Genomic DNA, 22,032 nt, shown 5'->3' with positions numbered 1-22,032 from the left:
TGATAAACCACAACACAGACACAGCTTCATAGAGGAGGGATGCTTTCATGGAGAATAGAATCAAAAACCTTAGTCACAAAATATAGAATTTACAAGAATATTTTCAACAATGATAAATCATCATCAGTCAGTCTGAGGTACCCCTCAATAGCGTAACGGTTAGCACTATTAGCTGACGTCCTCAGCAGCCCAGATTTAACTCCTGGTACAGCTAGAAATTTAAGATTGGCAGGAGGGCAGGTATGTAGTCAAATAAGTACATGCAGCTTACCTTCATTGCGGGGTGTGCCTCAAAAGAGTTACATCACCTCAGGATGACACAAATTTACTTTACTAGTCAATCTGAGCATTATTTTTTGTTAAGAATTGTTAAATAAGATTCAAATCGAGCCACCCTCTAGTGCTGCCACCTAGTATTCTTTGGTGTTTTCTCTTTGGTTATGAGCATCCGTTTTTGTTCTGTTCAATTCGTGCCAGTCACTTGACTTGTTCAGACAGATTCATTGTATTACACTTGTTCCTTTTCGTATTCAATAAACCTGCACTCTAAAGTAATGGGTGTCATATTTCATTTCGTAACCCACAGCCTTATTAATAGGTTATGGTCCCAAAGTCACGTGCAAGGAAGTGAAATTATAGAAAGACGTGAAAGTGTGGTTTCGTTATACTGGAACATTCCGTAACGTGGTGAGAAAGAACGAGAAATGGAGTCTGCGATAATACAAATAGAAACGCTTTCAAGAGACAATTTTGATATGTGGAAAATCCAAATTAAAGCATTACTTATAAAAAATTATATGTGGACCAACGTAAGTGATGCAAATGCAGAGAACGCAGCCAGTGACGGCGTGGGAATTAGGAAATAGTCGGGGTATGTCAGACATACTTCTGGGAATCTCTTCAACCAAGTTGAAACAGGTAAAGGATTGTGCAACGTCGAGAGAACTTTGGCAAAACTTGGAAAATGAGTACCAGTCAAAGACCCTGCAAGAAAAGTTAACCGGCTGAAGCAAATAGTGCTTCAACGCATGAATGAGGCGACAACATCCATCATCATCTACAAAGATTCTTTGATGCTGTTGACAGACTCAGTGATATGGAAGTGCCAATAAACAACGACCTTCAGTCGATATTGTTACTCTAGGGTTTACCAGTGAGTTTAGATCGTTTTCATATCGCTAGCGAGTCATGTGATGGAACCGTGCATCCCGAAACATTGCTCATAAAAACAGTTCAGGAAAGAGATGCATGTTCGAGTAACTGACAAACTCATGTGCAGAACGCGATGTTGGTGCAGAAACAGAACAATAACAGTTGAAACTATGGCATATCAGGTAAATCAAATAAGCTTGATGGTGACAAATTCAGGTGTTTTAAGTGCAAAAAACAGGTCACAAAGCAGCGAATTGTCTATTGAAAGTGAAAAGTGATCAAAACAAAAACAAGATGGAAAATACTTCATCGTACGATGTGCCAGGTTTGAGTGTATGTCACAAAGCAAATGTCCCGCTGGCTCATTCAACAAATAAGAAACGGTGGGGTTTCAATAGTGGGCGTATCACACACATGACCAAAAACATTGACAGTTTTAAGAACATTGAATTGAATATTTATGAAACACTGAACTTGGTGAACTCCAGCTCCATGAAATTCAGTGTCAAAGGTATTGCACAGTGGGTGACACGAGTAAACAAACATGATAAGTGATCTCGGCAGAAGAAGAGGAAGAGAGCTCTCTGCAACCAGATAAATGGAGTATGCCAACAGGCAGTTTGACTACTTGTTGAAGAGCTCTGGCAATAAACGCCGATTGATGGTCCTGAACAACCCTAAGCAGAATAGGGTAGCCGAACAGAAAAACCGAACCTTAGTTGAAGTGGCTCAGTGTCTACTGATACAGTCTGGCCATCCACCTCCATTCTGGGCAGAAGCAGTGTCAACTGCAAATCACATCACAAATCACTGCCACTGCTGCATTAGATGGAAATACCCCCTTCGAAGCGTGGATGGAAGAAAAACCAGATGGGGGTGAACTCTCAGGAATTTCGTCTGTTGGTCTGTTGTTTAAATCAAACCAAGAACGCAGGCAAGTTTCAGCCACATGCATGAAACAGCATGTTTCTGGGCTTTGCTGTGAATTCCAAGGCCTTCAGAATTTGGATCCCTGAGGTATGTTGAGTGGAAATTTTGCGCGGCGTGCATTTCCTGAAAGAGCCTCCAAAAGTGGATGGTCGTCGTTAACAAGATTTCCACCCAGAACAGATAGTTGATATCATCGAGACTGGTGACGATCTGAGCATTGATGAGAGAACCGAGGAACCTGCCGTCAATGGAAACATTTGATATTGTGGTGAACAGGGATGACTCTATGAATGTTTAAGTTCACGAAATGCTATAAATCTGAATTTGACAGATTCACAGGATGAACAGGACTTCTTGGGCTTCTATGTGGATCCAGTTTCAGTCAAAGTTACAATGTTAACAAAGTGCAGCCCCGGTAGATCTACGAAGGTTCTCATGGGAAAACCAGGCAGACCAAGGAAGCACCAGGTTACTGAAGAGAAAGTCTGAGATCATCCAGATGTTGCGTGCATTGCGGAAGTTCCCATTAAGTCCGCAATCTCTGGTCCCGATGAAGAAAAACGGATGCAGGTGACGGCCGACGAGTTTCCCTCAATACTGAAGAATGATACCTGCGATTTGATGAAGCGTCCGAAGAATTGTTCAACTGTCGGAAGTTGGATAGTATTGAGAAACAAAGGTTCTATAACTAAACAGAAAGCTAGGCTTGTTGCAAATGGATTTTGTCAACATCCTGGGATAGATTACAGGGACACCTATGCTCCCGTGGTGCAACTTAGTTCTATTCACCTTGGTATGGCTCATGCAGCACAGTACGTGATGCATGTGCAACAGTTCAACGTCTCCATTGCCTTCCTAAATTGCACTGTTGACGAGATTTGGATGGAAGTTCCAGAGTACATTGGAAGAGTTTTAAAGTTCAACATTGAAAGGAAGTAGGCTACGACAATCAACATATAATAGATGAGACCAAGAAGACGTTATCTGAACTACAGAAAGGAAACAGAGTACGACAAATGGATTGAAACAACCTGGACGCTGCTGGTACCAGCGTTTGGATCAAGTGTTAAGGAAGTTTGGAGCAAAGCCGACTGACTTTCGGGGATGCGAGTGGCTACGTAATGACTACAGGGAATGACCTGCTGATAACTATTGTCTGTGACAATGATATTATATGCTGTAACCTCAGAAGAATCTATGAAGAAGTCTTTCGAGATTAATTATAATTATTTGGGTGACATATCATACTGTTTGGGAATCAATTTCACTCGCACTGATTTGACAATCACCATCAGTCAATGACGATACATCTTTGACATACTTGATCGCTTCAGAATGACATCATGCCGCCCAGTCTCCACACCACTTGATCCAGGGACTAAGCTATCAAAGGCAGACACTTGGATCACCAAGGATGGAGAGAAACTGCTGTACCACGAGCTCCTCTGTGCACTCATCTACCTGTCTGTTGGGACACGTCCCGCCATATCTCATGCAACCAGTGTTAAATTTCCTCCGAGCATCTGGATTAGGAAGCTTATCCAGTGTCTTTATCTCCTAGATTTTCTTTTCCTCCATGAATGCAGGACAATCCTTGGATTGACGGGCATGCTCACCAGTGCAGTTTAAACACATGGGTGGTGGTGTGCCTTCTACACTGGTATGGTCCCCCTTTTCCACATGCCCCACAAGTTGCCGAGCCCTGGCAGCTTGGTGACATGTGACCAAACCTTTTGTAATTATAACAGCGCATAGATGCTGGTATTTATGGTTGAACCGTCTATCAGTACATAGAAACTTTATTCCGTTCAAGCAGTGTCTGCAAGTTGAAGGTGGGTATAAAAGCAACTGTATTGTGAAAATTGGCTCTGACATGCCCTTTTGAGCTGTTTAACGTCAGAAACTCCCCAATGTACAAGGCTCCAGATGAGATAATCATCAGAGGCTTAGACTAAGTCCCTGCAAAAGATTATTCCTTTTCGGGAGTTCAGAGACACGTTTTTTTCCACATCATAGCTTTCCGTAACTTCCTACTCTGACTGATCGTAATGGTCTAGCTAAGTATGGAGCCGGCAGGTAGCTTCCACATCTCATCAAACCCTCCGTCAACAATAACTTCAACAGCATTACCAATTAGAAGTGGGTTTTATGGAAGGAAGCTGTGTCCGTCGGTCCTGGAGACAACCAGGAATCAAGACAGAGTATCCTCACACATTTCTTGACTGAACAGATTAACAGCACGATTGAAACATTTACGTTTCTTAGACAAACTTCTTAGATGCCATTTAAAAGGCTGGTCTCCAATGATTAACATTTAACACCAACATGTTAAATTGAACATGTTAGAATTGACATGTATGTTGTCGTTGCGTCTTCCAATTGACTTTGCATGTTAACTCGATGTTGAGGTTAACATTTTTAGCATGCTGGCGTGTTTTCCGCTCCAAGTGGAAAACTTGTCAAGTCAATTCATTGTTCGTGGGATGTTGGCACAGCTTCGGCAACTTCCGTGCTATTTCCATGCCAACAGATAGCTTAAACAACGTGCTTCTCGTGATAAAAAGTAGGATTATAGTTACAAGCTACAAATACTGTACTATACTAAAATTTACAGTCAGAAATGGAGTGAAGCAAGGAGATCAGTCTGGACTTAATTAATGATATAATAGAAAGGCCTTCTTTGTAGAATGTCTCATCGCAGGAATACCGATATAAAACAGGGAAAGCCGACAGTTTTCAGGAACTTGAAGTTATCTATAATTGCTCCCGTGAGTGCACTGATAAAAGTAGCCTCCCTCCACTCCTAGTACAGTCGAAAACTGCAAGAAGTTCAGAAAAGTCGGAAGTCGGGGCTGGGAGTGGACGAAGTTTATAACGTGCGGAAATGCAGAGTTATCCCAAGGCGCAGGTGAGGTGGAATAGCTGCTCGTAGCTGTGTGTCCTTTCTTATGGTAGGAATATTTTTTCCAAAACTACATTAAAATCATGCACAGACATTCTCAAAAAGTTTTTAAATCGAAACCTGTCTTCTACATTTACCTCATTCAAAATTTCATCCTTATTGTGCCTTTTATTGAGATATTGTTGTACCCACATTCTCCTTTCCTTCCTTCTCAAGATCTTGTAAGAAGCAACATTGGCAATAACAAAAGCCAAATCCTCTTCATCCGAGTCCATTGTCCTTGTTTGAAAATGCAAGACACCACATGGATGTATTACCACAAACTAATATGATGAACTACCTGTATATAAACAAAGGACGTCAAGTTTAATAATAATGTTATTTGCTTTACGTCCCACTAACTACTATTACGGTTTTGGGGAGCGCCGAGGTGACGTATATGAGCACCTTCAAATACCACCGGACTGAGCCAGGATCGAACCTGTCAAGTTGGGGTCAGAAGGCCAGCACCTCAACCGTCTGAACCACTCAGCCTGACGAAGTCAAGTTTAACATGTTCATAAGTGTGGACACAATGTTAAATGAAACGGTATTTAACATTTAACAGTTAACATGTTGATGGTGTCACCAGTTAACATTTAACAGTTTTAACATTTAACATGTTGTTGTTAAATGTTAGTCAGTGGAGACCAGCACAGAGAGCTTCAAATGATACCCGTGCGTAAAAACAGAGATCTCCGGGGTTCGTCATCAACCGCTGGCCGCAGTACTACGGAGATCTCCAGGGCTGGTCATCAATGTGTTAAGGAGGCACTTAAAACTACGCCCTTATCGTGTACAGTTGGTACAAGTTCCAAAGCATACAGGCTACAGTTAACATGCCAACTTTGCAAAGAATATGGATTGACAATGAAGATTTTGTGGATCGTGTCATGTTCAGTGATAAATCGACATTTCACCTAAGTGGACACGTGAACACTCATGTGTGCATCTGGGGGTCAGCAAATCCTCACAAGATGGTACTGTTGCAACTTGACTCCCTTAAATTGATGTTTTTTGTGTCATATCCTGGCAGAAAATTGATGGGCCTTTCATTTACACTGAAGAAATGTAACTGGTGATTTTTATCTTGATGTGGTTGAACAATGGCTCTTTCCTCAATTACAAGAAGCAGAACCAGGAAACTTCATTTCCTGCAAGATGGTGCACTGCCTCATTGGCGTAACTCAGTACGCAACTGGTTAAACGATGTTGTACCCAACCACTGGATTGGTCGCAAGGGGCCAGATGACAAAGCTTGTTTCGCATGGCCTCCATGTTCACCCAATATGATGCCATGCGATTTTTACCTTCGGGGATTGGTCAAGGATCGTGTGTTTGTACCGTTGCTGCCAGCTGACATAACCAATTTAAGAAACAGGATTAAAGCAGCTGTTGCAACAATTATTCCAGACACACCAAGGTGTGGTATGAACTCGCCTATCAACTCGTTAAGTGCTACGCAATGAATGGTACTCACACTGAACACTTCTAGGACAAACTGTTCGAGTTGCTCTTTCACTTAATGTATTATTTACAAATGTATGTTCAATGTAATAAACACTACAGAGCCTTAAAATCCCGAAATTCATTTTGAAACACCCTGTATATCATAATGTTTATATCGTATTGAACAGGAGGATACTTTTGAAAATTAATAAATTTTATATAAGAGCCACGTCTAACTCATGACACAAGCTATCAATTCAAATCCCAACCACCCGTGTGGCATTCGGCTGGTCTTGGTATCTCTGGTGGTGTTGGGTACTAAAAATGCATCGATAGCTTGGACGTTGCGGCATTTCACAAATTTTGGCCACGTACGTATGGAGTATCGGCTACCGCCTTATTCGTAAAGGTGGAACTTCCTATTTTGCAAGTAGGTTGAAAATGGGGCTAGTACGGAAAGTGCTAGCCTAAAGGTTCAGCATAAATCTTGATGCTGAACCATAAGTCACACTATCATAGCCAATCTGGGAAAGGACCGTACCCATGTAAAAACATAGCAGCACCATAGGTCAAACCGGCCCATGAAGTACTGTTGAGAAACTTAACGATGTTATGTCTCTTCGTCTTCATGAACGCAACCTTCAACTGAAAGAAGTGGGGCTGCCACGTTAATCTCTTATCAAAATGAAAACCCAGAAACCTGCAGGTGTCCATCACTGGTAAGAACTGTTTCGCAAACGGAGCTCTGGTTCAGAATGCACAAGCAGATGTTGAGAGAAGTGTATAAATAAGGTTTTTACCACTGAAAATCAAAATCCATGTTGCAGGGCCCATCTGTCAACTCAATTAACAGCTTGCTCTAGCTGTCTCTCACTAACCACCATTCACCCAGAGCTGATAAAAATAATAATGTATTTGCTTTACGTCCTACTAACTACTTTTACAGTTTTCAGAGACACCAAAGTGCCGGAATTTAGTCCTGCATGAGTTCTTTTATGTGCCAGTTACTTTTACAGTTTTCAGACACACCAAAGTGCCAGAATTTAGTCCCGCATGAGTTCTTTTATGTGCCAGTAAATCTGCCGACATGAGGCCGACATTTTTGAGTACCTTCAAATACCACCAGACTGAGTCAGGATCAAATCTGCGAAGTTGTGGTCAGAAGGCCAGCGCCTCAACCGCCTGGCATACAGTGATGAAACGACGGCGGGCCCAGCAGTGGCAACAATGCCGTTGATGGTGATTGCGAACAGCGTAACACTCATTACAGATCCCTGTACTATTCCATTTTCCTTAACATAATACTGAGAGGAAGCATTTCCAATGCGGACTATAAAGGGCCAAAGGGTCATGAATTTCTCAATAAACACTGGTAAATAACCCCAAAATTCCCACTGGTGTAATGGGGAAATAACCTCGCATCGAGAGTTAGTGTCATAGCTTTTTCCAGGTCAAAGAACATAGCAACTAGATGTCACTTCCAGAGAAAGGCCTCCTGAATGACTCTCTCCAGTCTGGCAGATTAAAGAGAGAGCCTGGTAGTTAGTTAAGAGGCCTCTCTCTCCCACTGCCCACAATAGTCGCCATTTCACCCTACTTTCATATACCTTACACGGGCCACTTGTTAGGCATACTGGGCTACAACTATCCAGAAGCTTGGGATCTTCACCCGTCTTGGGAATTGGTATTACAAATCCCTCACGTCACTGACATGGAAAAACTCCCTCATTCCATATTCTGTTGAATAGGGAGATGATATCCTTGTAACATCAGTCACTCAAATGTATGAGCATTTGATTGTAGATTTTGTCTGGCCCAAGAGCAGTGTACCTGCACTGCGCAAGTGCACTCCGCAATTCCCATTGTATGAAAGGCACGTTACCAGAATACAAAGCACTAGAAGCATAAGAGTGATGGTGTGCCTCTGCCTTGCGCTTATTACGCAGAAATGCAGGGTCGTATCTCCCATATCTGGACATATCTGCAAAATGTGACATGATATGATCCTCAATTACTGAAGGAATAGTAATTTTATCTCCATTAATGGAGATTCCGGGAAGTGAGGGCACGTTCTGGACTCTGACAACACACACAGTTTTGTCCACACTTGTGATAACAGAGTGTGTGCTATCACGGAAGAGAAATACTTCTTCCCAAGTACATTTTGTACTATCTCAAATCAAGACACAGGCTTTAGCACAGAGACCCTTAAACTAAATACGGTTGACCATCATAGGATTCCAATTATAAAGCTTAAAAAACCCCGTCAACGATCATGTATGGCTATTGCAACTTTGTCAGTCCACCATGCAACCTGTTTATGGAGAAGAATACAGGACGAGGAGGGTACTATTTCCTCTGCAACAGTCAGAATTCCAGTTGTAATGGAAGAAACGTAGCCATCAACATACCCAAACCTTCAACGGCCATCAATGCATGTTTCAAAGACTCTACCAGCGTTTCGATACTTTGGATTGCCTTTGATTCAAGAGCATGAGAAGAAATGGGAAGTGGTCATTATCACAGAGGTCATCGTGTACTTGAATCAAGATGGTGCATGCTTTGTGTGTTGTCACTACTGTGTGCCCATGGCAATGCTTTGGCCTATCACATTGAGCTGAAAGCTATTTTTGAAGGAAGTATGGTAAAATGTTGTTGCAATTAGTGAGAGATGGATGAAGAATTTAATGCAGTTCCTCACAACAGACCGAAGCACCATGGTGGAAGAGTAGCTCTATATTACACAAACAATTTGATGATGATGATGATGATACTTGTTGTTTAAAGTGGCCTAACATCTAGGTTATCGGCCCCTAATGGCACGAAATGACACTAAATGTAAGGACAATTAAAAATCCATAATCCTCCACTGACCAGAATTCAAAACGTGAGGATCAAGAATGAATGGATGGATATGAAGTTAAAACAATCAGTGGATCCGACCCGCAATGCCCCACATTCCTAGAAACTAGCATACAATACAATAGTATTACTGACCAAGGGACTGCATCTAGAGCACAATACTGAATCAATGCTTCTTATAGTCTAAACAGGTCCAAAATCCAGGTCATCGGCCCCTCATAATGGTACTTATCGCTAGAAACGTAGAACCATGGTATTTGTCATGTTGCGGTACTAATCAAAAGTAGCGGAGACTCGCGGTAATCCACACATTATGGTAATTTTCACAGGTAATGTAATGCGCACATGTAACACAGACCTATGGTATTTCGCACATTGTGTCGCTATTTATAGGCAATGCAAACCTATGGTATTCTTTGCATAAGTGGACTAACCACACGGACTTGTACTATCCCGTGGTGTTCCTCACATAGTGGGTACTAATCATAGGCAAGGCAGAACCATGGTGTCGCTCATATAGTGGTACGAATCACAGGTACCGTAAAATGCATCCTGAGCACACACTGTCGCTACTTATCACAAACCTATTGTGTACCTAACATTAGTGGTACTACGCGCAAGTAAAAGCGACCCTGTATGGTGGTACTAATTACAAGTAGTAACGTGGTTCTAATTTGATCATTCCTTGGTCGCCCCTTTTAGTCGCTTTTTATGACAGGTAAGAGATACCATGGGTGTATTCTTCATCTGCATCCCCCACCCACAGAGGGTCACAAACAATTTAACAAGAAAGATTATATAAACTTCAACATTATTTACTGACATCTTAACTAAATATATGTTTGTTGGACTATCCATAGACAAGACTAAAGTGCTTATTGGAATTGTTTATAAACCACCAAAAGCAGGAAACTTTATAAAATTCGAAGAAAATCTACTAACACTCATACCTACCAACGAGCATGTACTCATACTAACACAAACTTAATAGACTCAATTACAGCAAATCGTTTACAGAACATATTTACCTCCTGTAACATGTCAGTACTGCCACTTAACCCTATTCATCACTTGTATACGTCCAACAGATCCTCGCACACTCTAACAGATTTACTTATCACAAACAACCCTCAGAAAATACTAAACCACGGACAAACTTCAGTACCGGGTACATCCTTACATGTTATAATTCTCATGTTTAGGTCCGTATTGAAATGTACAATGAAGTCAAATAAATATTAAAGTTTATTTATTCCACCTGTTCAATACATAAAAAAGATAATGAATTAAATAAAATTATAGGGACATGTTTCACCCTTTAATTATAGGCATCTTTAGCCTTAATCTCAAACTGAAAGTTGATTAATCAGGTTGTAATTAACTTATATATGAATGTGAAGGAAATGTTGGAAATGTGTGAAATGGTTGACAATAGTTATGAAATTCTTAATATCAGGCCTTTATAAAGTCTAAAATATAAATGTTCGTAAAATTATACACTTTCTTAAATGTAGTTAAGAAATTTTTGAAATGAGGCCTTAATGAAGTTTAAAATACAAGTAGTCGTGAGTTTTTTGCCGGGCTGAGTGGCTCAGACGGTTAAGGCGCTGACCTTCTAACCCCAACTTGGCAGGTTCGATCCTGGCTCAGTCCGGTGGTATTTGAAGGTGCTCAAATACGACAGCCCCGAGTCGGTAGATTTACTGGCATGTAAAAGAACTCTGCGGGACTAAATTCCGGCACCTCGGCGTCTCCGAAGACCATAAAAGTAGTTAGTGGGACGTAAAGCAAATAGCATTATTGCATTATTATTAGTCGTGAGTTTATACACTAGAGGAAACTTTTGGATCTTAAACAGATTGAATGTCACTGTAATAATCACATCAAGAGGGGTTTATAATAAATGTGAAGTGATAAAACTGTAGTTTTCTAGAAGCATGAAAGAAGTAGAGTGCTTGAAGGTAAGTTGCTGTGTTAAACGTTGGCCAACACACCCTTCTCTAGTTCAAATTGAAGTGGGAATTCATCTCTAATTACATCACGATCTTATATGATCAAAGTAAACTTCCCTGGAACCACCTAATATCTAAAGGAACAAATGTCATTCACATAGACAGCATACAACTGCAAAAATTCACTTATCCCGGATGCACACAGACTGAATTATGTAACGAACAGCCGGAATTTTAAGAATTTTATATCACACCAATTGTATCATAATTTTATCGTATTTCATGTATCACCACATTAATTGTATGTTATTTTATAATGAGTTAAAATGTGTTTTAGATATTTTAGGAATATATATCTTGTTTTAATTTGTACTCAAGGCTGATGATGGCACACAGATGCCGAAACTAGTACCATTTGACTATTTGACATGTGATTAAATTACAATAAAACGTCATTGTATTGAATAGGTGGACCTTGAAAGAATTTAATTTTACTGGAAGGAACGGCTGTAGTCTCTTGTGCAGAGTCGTAAGGGAAGTTTGGATTGAAATCTGTAACAATAGGAGATTTACGTGTTAAAGAATGAATTTGAATGAAAGGAGAGTTTAAAGAGAAATCAAAGTGTGTAAAACCACTTACCTCTTTATTAACGTTGAAATTAAGGCCTCATTTTAAAAATTTCTTAACTACATTCAAGAAAGTGTATAATTTTACGAACATTTATATTTTAGGCTTTATTAAGGCCTGATATTAAGAATTTCATAACTATTGTCAACCATTTCGCACATTTCCTTCACATTCATATGTAAGTTAATTACAATCAGGTACCTGATTAATCAACTTTCAGTTTGAGATTAAGGCTGAAGATGCCCATAATTAAAGGCAAAATATGTCCCTATAATTTTATTTAATTCATTATCTTTTTTATGTATTGAACAGGTGGAATAAATAAACTTTAATATTTATTTGACCTGGTATATCCTCCAACAATCTCATATATTTAGCTTATTCTTTGAAAGTTTCCAAAACAAAGCAAAGTAGATAACCTATCATCATCATCATCATCATCATCATCATCATCATCATCATCTACTAGAGGCAATGCCTTGTCGTTGTAGCCACATTTGACAAACTTCTGCTAGCCTCTTCATGTTGTTACATGAACCACATGCCAGTTCACCGACAGTGTTCTTGATGTATGACATCCTTTGTCGTCCCCTAGGTCTCTTTCCCAGTACTTTACCTTCAATGATGGTTGTCATTGTAAATTAATCAACACAGAAATAAAATTAATAGACTGAGATGCTTTAAGTCCGCAACGGCCGGACGCGATGCAGTACACAGATGTTACAAGCAGACTTTATCAACTAACGATTTTGAAAATTCTGTGTGCTTGGAAATAGAGTTAAAGAAATAATCAGAAACAACAGTAACTTGAACGCAAAAATACCTGGCAGCAACTCAGATCCATAGGTATTGGGATGCACACTACAAACTCCAATGCACATCTCATGAATCCAGATGAATTAAATGTCCACTTTGCTAGAGAAATAGTTAGTACCCCTACTCAAATTATACAAACAACAGATTCTCTTCAATCTGCTCCATTACCACAACATACATTTTACAAATTTTGTGAAGTAAATGAACCTGATGTAAGGGGAAAACTTACATCAATCAAATCACATGCAATCGGAGTGAACAACATCCCGATATCCCTTGTCGTTACCTATATAGATGCAGTATTGCCAATTCTAACCCATATATATGAAACTCATGTATTTCAGAAGGCTTCTTTCCAACTAATTTCCCAGTACCAAACAATTCTCTAGCAAATTCTACATCTGACTATCAGCCTGTCTGCATATCTTCCTCACTTTAAAGTCTCAGAAAAACTCATGCAGGAACAAATGCTCCAGTATTTGATGCAGCATTTGTCACTTGATCACTTGCAATCTGGTTTTTTACAAAGGACATAGCATATCTACTGCTATTCTAAAAATTACAGATGACGACGCTGCTCTCAATTTGTTTGCCTCCTACGATACAATCCTACCTCTACAATCGACGACAATGTGTTGTCATGAATGAAAAGAGAACGGAGTAGAAATACACAGTTAATGGGGTATCACAAGGTTCGATAGTCGGCCCCCTATTACTTATTTTATATTTGAGTGACATCTCTTCTAAGTTGGAAAACTGCAACTACCAATACTATGCCGATGGCATTCAAATTTATTGCCACACAAAAGTGAAAAACATAAGTGCAGCTATTGAAAATATGAACCGAAACTTAATAGCAGATCAGCTGTTATATAGCTGGGAATTCTTTCTCCACCAACCCAACCAAATCACAAGCTATCATACCAGGGCAAAGAAAACTGCTTGCCCATTTACACAATCGACAACTTCCAGTCACAATAAACAAAGAAAATAATAAGATCCACCTTTTTCATTACTCTATATTACGTGAAAATTTCTACATTTCTGTTAAATCATCACGTTTATAAACTTTTGGTACTGGTTTCGACAAAACTGTATGTCATCATCAGCCTAGGACAAATTATACAAAGACAATAAAATACATTGATCGTGACTCTTATAGTAATGTAAAGAAACAACAGTAAAAACTTCCACCCACCTGACACCCATATCCGCATTAAGCAAATCAACCAATCATACACAATACATGCCTCATTCCACCCTGGAACATCCTCAGCTGCACCACACTGCCTAGGTGAAGTTTCCAAGTATTCATCCTTCCAAGAACATCTCAAACAGATTTCTTGTCCCAAAATCCACATAAATCTAAAATTTGAAACAAATTAAAATCAATATAAATGGTTGAACGGGGTGGTGAAATGAGAGGGAAACGGATCTGCCTATGATTAGCTTATTTTTTAAAACCCCATCCATTCATTTGAACAGACGTTGTAAAAAATGTTTCCAGCACTTCCATCACCAAAACACTCTGCCTATCCTCTGATAAAAGGTCCCTTGAACAACAACCCTCCCCCGTCACCACTCTGACTGCCGCAAGGTGCCCCACCACCCGCCCCCCTCCAAGGCAATGCTGCTTGTTTCAAATTTACAAAAATGTCTCCTGAATTCAGCCAGCCCCCGGGACCCCCGAAGCCGACCACTGTTTCACCTCCAACAAAAGAGCCTCCCCACAATCTGAAATGTAAATTTGGAATAAGCACCACTGCCTTGGAGGGGGCGGGTGGGGGGCACCTTGCGGCAGTCAGAGTGGTGACGGGGGAGGGTTGTTGTTCAAGGGACTTTTTATCAGAGGATAGGCAGTATGTTTTGGTGATGGAACTGCTGGAAACATTTTTTACAACGTTTGTTCAAATAAATGGATGGGGTTTTATAAAATAGGCCAATCACATGCAGATCCGTTTCCCTCTTATTTTAACACCCTGTTCAACCATTCATATTGTTTTTAATTTGTTTCAAATTTACGTGGATTTTTGGAAGAACAAGTAACCTGTTTGAGATGTTCTTGTAAGGATGAATACTTGGAGACTTCACCTAGGCAGTGTGGTGCAGCTGAAGATGTTCCAGGCTGGAATGAGGCATGTACCGTGTATGATTGGTTGATTTGCTTAATGCGGATATGTCAAGTGGGTGGAATTTTTACTGTTATTGTTTCTTTACATTACTATAAGAGTCACGATCAATGTATTTTATTGTCTTTGTATAATTTGTTGTAACCAGTATCAAAAATTTATAAACGTGATGATTTAACAGAAATGTAGAAATTTTCATGTAATATATAGTACTGAAAAAGGTGGATCTTATTATTCTTTGTTTATTGTGAATCTTGATTAAATACGGAACCTGAAGAATGAAATTCTTAACGTTAAATAAACTTCCTGTCATTCAACTTATTGGCGTTGCTATCCCATTCCATAAGTCAGTAAAAAGCCTTGGAGTCACTATAAATGAAACTTACAACAGGGATGAGCATGTCACTAATGTATGCAAGAAGATTCATCAATTCGTTTAACCTCTCAACTTAAAAATAAGACTGTTCAAACACAGATACATAAAAATTTTAACTACTGTGATGTGTGCTTGGTTAAAAGTAGAAGAGCAAAGAAATCAGCACATATCAACCCTTATCTATAGACTCTTGACTGAAAATATACCTGAATATCTCTCCAGTAATTTCAGTTTTCTATCTTTCATGACTGTGCCACATGATCTGGATCAATAACTGCAATACCTTCACATCATACATCTCCCTTCATATAATTATTTCCTTGTGTTGGGCACTACAATATGGAATGCTTTACCCCTGAAATTAGAAATTGTTCCTCATTAATTATCTCCAAAGACAATCTAAAGATTGCCATTGATTTCCCCTTGAATACATATTGTATAGTTGTGTGTGTGAATGTGCCAGTGAAAGTTCTGAGCAAACAATTCCTAAATGTTTTATAAATTATTGTTATGTTATAAAAATTTTACGTAGAATAGTTAATATTGAATTAATTATGCTCATTTCAGACCTAGGATGTAGATCTTTTAGTTTTAGTCTTTATATTATGTTATATTATTATATATAATGTTGGAACATATAAAATGTATCATGTATCAAGCCGCACAATATGGTTAAGTGTAAGAGAGGGCCAAGAGCCCTAACACTGAAGTAAATAGGCCTAAATAAAAAACAAATAAATATATAAATGAATAAATAAATTAATTAATCAATGAATGAATAAATAAATAAATAAACCCAAGTGAATCAGGTGGGTATTGCCTCTATAAAGGACCTCCAAGTGAGAGAGTTATGAGGAATGTTCAATTCGGAGTTGGTTTCTTGGAACACAATAGAATTCTTGATTCCATTATTATTTTTCGTCAAATTCCCCACGATTATCATTGTTAACAATTAGAGTGGAAAACAAGATATACACATTGATAAATGTTCATCCACCAACAAACAAACAAAAAAACAGAACTGACATGGAGGGAACAGATCAATTTTGGGATGAACTTGAAAAATTGGTGAAGAATATACCTGATACTAATATTAAAATTTTAGCTGGAGACTTCAATGCAAAGATTGGACGTGAGAGGAGATTTCATGTAGTGGTGGGGCGATGACCAGCACATAAATTGACAAAAAATAATGGCAAACGGTTAATTGAATTTTGTACTAACCATGGACTAATTTTGGAGACGACAAAGTTTAAAAGAAAACCGCATAAATTAATGACTTGGAAATGTCCTAATGTTAATTTAGGTGAGTCTCAGATAGATCATGTGACCATGGATCGTAAATTTCATAAAGAAATTTTGAATGTAAAGGTTCTTTGTGGTGTCGATGTTGATTCAGATCATTACATCTCAAAGATTAAAATCAAATTAACTCCTAAAAGGAAAAAAAAAAACCACAAGGAAAAGAATGTATGTTCCTAGTTCCGTCTTTAATAATCCAGTATAATTTGAGAAATCCATAACACTTTTAATTGACAACTTGGGGACCACTGTTAATAAATTAAAAGCCTTAGCACCGAGCTCGATAGCTGCAGTCGCTTAAGTGCGGCCAGTATCCAGTATTCGGGAGATAGTGGGTTCAAACCCCCACTGTCGGCAGCCCTGAAGATGCTTTTCCGTGGTCTCCCATTTTCACACCAGGCTGGGGCTGTACCTTAATTAAGGCCATGGCCGCTTCCTTCCCAGTCCTGGCCCTTTCCTGTCCCATCGTCACCATAAGACCTATCTGTGTCGGTGCAACGTAAAACCAATAGCAAAAAAAAAAAAAGCCTTAGCAGAAAAGTTGCTCCAATTAAAAAAACGAAAAAAAACATGCATGGTGGAAAGAAGCATGTGATATAGTAACACTAAGCCAGCATAAAGCTTGGTTGAATGACCAGCAACAAAAAACTGAAAGTTCTAGGGAAGAATTAATCAATGCTAGATGATTAACGACCAAAGAAATCAGGAGGGTTAAAAGGAACCATCAGAAGGAAACATAAAATCAATTGATGAAGCTTTCAACTGCCATAAAACAAGACACTATTATACGACATTTAAACAATACCAAACAAATTATACTCCTCCTACTCTTCTGATGAGGAATAAAAATGAAAAGGTGGCCCATAATGATTATGACAATGCATTAATTTTGGCTGAATACTTTGAAACATTACTCAATAGTGGACCTGAAGATTATTTTGAATTTCATCTGTATCCCAGAAATATAACGATGAAGTGCGTGTAGCTATTGATTCACTTAAAAAATTTAAATCGGCGGGAGAGAATCAACTAGTAGCGGAACTTTGAAAGAATGCAAATGTACAGACTATTCAGAATTTACATAAACATCTCATTGACATTGGAATACCGAAAAATTGCATGAAGAATGGAATGTTGCAGTTATACACCCACTACACAAAAAAGGCAACAGATCATATCCTAGTAATTATCGAGGAATTTCTTTGCTGAATATCACTTATAAGATTTTTTCCTAAGATTTTATATTCCAGAATTCATGAACAACTTGATAGTGAATTTGGTGAATGTCAGGTGTTCAGGATGAAGCTGTCCAGATCAAATTATCAGTCTCAAATGGATTATAAACCATCAAAGGATTACAAAAAAAAATAAAAAAAATTAGTGATCACTTCTGTTGATTTTCAAAAAGCTTATGATAGTATCCATCATAAATCATTGTTGCATATCCTTACTGAATTTGGTTTACATCGGAAACTCGTTAACCTTATTGCGGTCACTCTTAAAAATACAAAATCTAGTTTTAGGTTCAGAAATTAAATCTCTGGGCCATTTGAAATTCATACTGGTCTTTGACAGGAAGATGGATTATCTCCGTTGTTGTTTAATTGTGTGCTGGAAAAAATTATGCGTGAATGGAATAAGGTATGTCCACTGACTGTCAAGATTGGAAGAAATATTTGACTAAATTGTCTTGCATTTACTGATGATCTAGCATTATTAGCAAATACTATTAAAGAAGATAAATTTCAAGTAGAGGAATTGGAATGATTAGCAGTGAAGGTTGGATTGAAAATTTCTTTTGAGAAAATAAAATGATGCCATGTTTTCAAGTTGACACTTCACATATTACTGTATGTTAAATAATACTCAGAAAATAAAGGTTGTAGACAAATTTAAATATCGTGTTGAGATTATAACTTGGAATGCTAACGAAAAAGCATCCATAAACAGTGGAACTCAAAAATTGAGACAAGCACAACAAAGTACCTGGCCGAGTTACAAGAAACAGTCTCTTTCAATTAATGCTAAATTTCGACATTATTACTCTGTCATTAAGCCAGAAGCAACATATGCAAGTGAAACATTATTTAAACTGAATACCCTATCAATAACAGACAAACTGTAGAAAATTTGATAGAATTCTTCAACAAATATTAACAAAAAACACCCAGATTGATGGCCTGTGGAGATTTTTGCCAAGTTCAGTACTTTACAAGGAAAGTGAATCAATCGACACAATGCGAAACCGAAGGATTGCATTCTTTGCACACACAACCGCTTACCAAATACTAGACTCCTGAAACAACTTTTTGATCTCTTTTGCAATAGTAAAACTAAAAACACATCGTTTTAAAGAAATACACTGGGCGAGTTGGTCATGTGGTTAGGGGCACGCGGCTGTGAGCTTGCATCCAGGAGATAGTGGGTTCGAACCCCACTGTCGAGAGCCCTGAAAATGATTTTCCGTGGTTTCCCATTTTCACACCAGGCAAATGCTGGGGCTGTACCTTAATTAAGGCCACAGCTGCTTCCTTCCCACTCCTAGGCCTTTCCTATCCCTTCGTCGCCATAAGACCTATCTGTGTCTGTGCGACGTAAAACAAATAGCAAAAAAAAAAAAAAAAATACAAATGGATTTAGATGAAATGAAATTACTAAAGATCAAATTGAAAATTGAGAAGAGAAACGTATTCTAAATAACAAGTACACAAGACTATCACTAAAAGTATTGCAGCGTAAGCAGTGTTATATCTGCAGAAGAACGGGCCGCAAGGTCATCCAGAATGAAGAAGTTCTGGGAAAGGAAAAAGTTGTCAAGTGTTAAAAACTGAACTTATTCTGATGCAAGTGTGTAATGGACTAGTATAATTTAGAAACAATTCTCTAAACCCATGGGTAAATAGTGGAAATATTGAGCTAGATTAGTAGGTGTCATTATTATTATTATTATTATTATTATTATTATTATTATTATTATTATTATTATTATTATTATTTACGTAGTTATGTACGGGCTTTATTTGGTATAAATCGTGGTCGCATCATTTATTATTTGTGTGTTGTTTGATCTGTCATGTGTAACAAAATATGTGAGGTTATGTCACGATACATCTGCTGTATGTATATGAATAAGACTTTATTTAATGTAAGAACACGTAATTGATAGTAAGCCATTTTCTATTGCTTGTAAATATGATGTATAAATCCAATGTAATGTTGTGCAACACAGGGTAAGATTCTAGAACAACACACTTTTGTCACTCAAGTTTTATAGAATGTTCTCTCTGTACATAGATTACTGGAGACTTGAAAAGATAAGAGAAAACGTGTGTCATACTTTTCTTAGAAGCCTGGCCAGGCAAGGTATATAAAGAGAGAGTCTTGGGAGTTGAGGTGAGTTGTTAGTGAGGAGTTGTTGATAACTGTGTGAACTCATGTTGTGAGTTTGTTGTGTTGGTAGTTGGTTGACATGCTAATGTGGCTGTCTTCTTATTCTTCTTCAAGTCAGTTCAAGATGACAGTTCATTAGTGTGTGTGTATAATGTGTAGGGTATTTGCAAATAAAACAAGAGTACACAATTGACAGCATCTCCTGTGTGCATCTTTGTGAATACGATAATTCTTTGAAGACTTTGTTGTATGAGGTTTGATTTTGGTGCTCCAATGTGGGCGTAAACAGAACAAATGAAGGAATGAATAAATAACAAGAGAACTAGCACACGGCTGCACAAGGTCACATCCACATGGGAGAATGCACCATGCACACTGTTGAAGCATGAAGATTCCCCTGTGTTAAGCACATAAAGATCGAACTGGTGGATCAATAGTTTAAGAATCCTCCCCCTAATGCAGGTAGACAGAAAACCCTACAGGGTGGTACAGGCGTTCACCTCTCCCATCAAGAAGAAGACAGGAGGTAATTGGAGTTCATGAATGAATGAGATCGTAATCTGGTGGAAAGTACACGCTGCACACCGTTGTCATCGCTGGCAATGTAGCATGAACTGCAACTTCATCCAGCTGAGTTAGTAGCGAGAATTCGTCACTGAATATGTTGGTGAGAACAAGCTACAAATGCCCACAATCACTCCTCCATCTGCAGCTACATGATCTTTGGAATAAAGACGATATTGTTGCAGAGTCGTGTCGTATACAGGTCACAAACAAGATTCATATATAAACAAACTATGAAGGCCGCAGTGACAGATATCAATTGACGTACTCAGCTAGGCGACAGTGATAATTACTGAATTGCAATAGTCCCATTGTGTGGGTGGGTAGTGCAACAAAATGAGTTTAATTGTTTATCCTTCTTTCCGCCAGCTACCTGCCATTTTCAGCTGTCACTGTCAGTGTCAAATCTGTCATCATCACCATCTATGATAATAAGTGGTTCAGTCTCCATTGCCTCCTCAGCAGAGAGCGACTTGGTAACTTGAGCACTATGTAAGTGGTGAACTCTCTAATTTGCAACTGTTCGTGTGCGGTAGTAGCATGGAGTCTCCCACTGTGCACTGTAGTAGTTCTGCATCAGTAAATGTGATGGTGTGAGAAATATGGGGGTTGAAATTGGCCAATTATTCATAAAAATAGACGTATGTGTTCGTAAATTTCACCTTGCAGTCACAACTACCCATTACAGACTACTGGTATGTGTGTATGGTAGGAGCCTTGAGTCTCCCATCGTGCGCTACGATAGCTGTGGTGGTGTGGGAGATGTTGGGATTGAAAATAGCTGACTATATATAAAAACAAACGTGAGTGTTCATATATTTCACCTTGCAGCCACAACTACCCACTGCACACCACTGATGCTTCTGTGTGGTAGTAACTTCGAGTCTCCCACCTTGGACTATGGTGGTTACGTGTCGATAGCTGTGGTGGTGTGGGAGATGTAGGAGGTTGAAAGCAGCTGACTATAAAAAATAGATGTCTGTGTCTGTATATTTCACCTTGCAACCACAACTACGCATCGTAGATCACTGGTGTTTGTGTATGGTAGTAGCCTGGAGTGCACTATAGTGGTTGCGTGTCTGTAGCTGTGGTGGAGTGGGAGATGTGGGGCTTGAAAGTGGCTGAGTTTGTCACTGAATGTATTAAAATGAGTGAAAATGTAATGGAAGGATCGGAATGAGAATGTACTCTAGAAGGCTGTGATGTGTACTCCTTAGTTTTATATCTTTGATTCATCTCACAGGAGTATGGTGATCTCAGAACCTAACAATTCGTAGCTTGAGTATATCTGTATTTTCTGTCATTCTTCAATATAAAGCAGATGCTTACTGAAACAGCTACTGTACTTACAATATCATCGAGGCAGTAATCCTAACTGGCAAAGAAAATGGAAAATCCGTTCTCATACCAAGAATTCCATTAATAATAATTTCGTGTGGCTATTTCTAGCCGAGTGCAGCCCTTGTAAGGTAGACCCTCCGATGAGGGTGGGCGGCATCTGTCATGTGTAGGTAACTGCGTGTTATTATGGTGGAGGATAA

The 22,032-nt window shown here is 38.9% G+C and overlaps 1 protein-coding gene across 2 annotated transcripts in view; it reads right to left on the bottom strand.

The window, feature by feature from the left end:
- The window catches only part of Cap-G (Chromosome associated protein G), a 312,952-nt gene that overhangs the window by 231,918 nt on the left and 59,002 nt on the right, over positions 1–22,032 (bottom strand). The window lies entirely within an intron of this gene.

Source organism: Anabrus simplex, chromosome 1, assembly GCF_040414725.1.
Source record: "Anabrus simplex isolate iqAnaSimp1 chromosome 1, ASM4041472v1, whole genome shotgun sequence".
Taxonomy (NCBI): Eukaryota; Metazoa; Arthropoda; class Insecta; order Orthoptera; family Tettigoniidae; genus Anabrus; species Anabrus simplex.
Note: the sequence above shows the minus strand (reverse complement) of the source record. Positions and strands in the feature narration are given on the sequence as shown.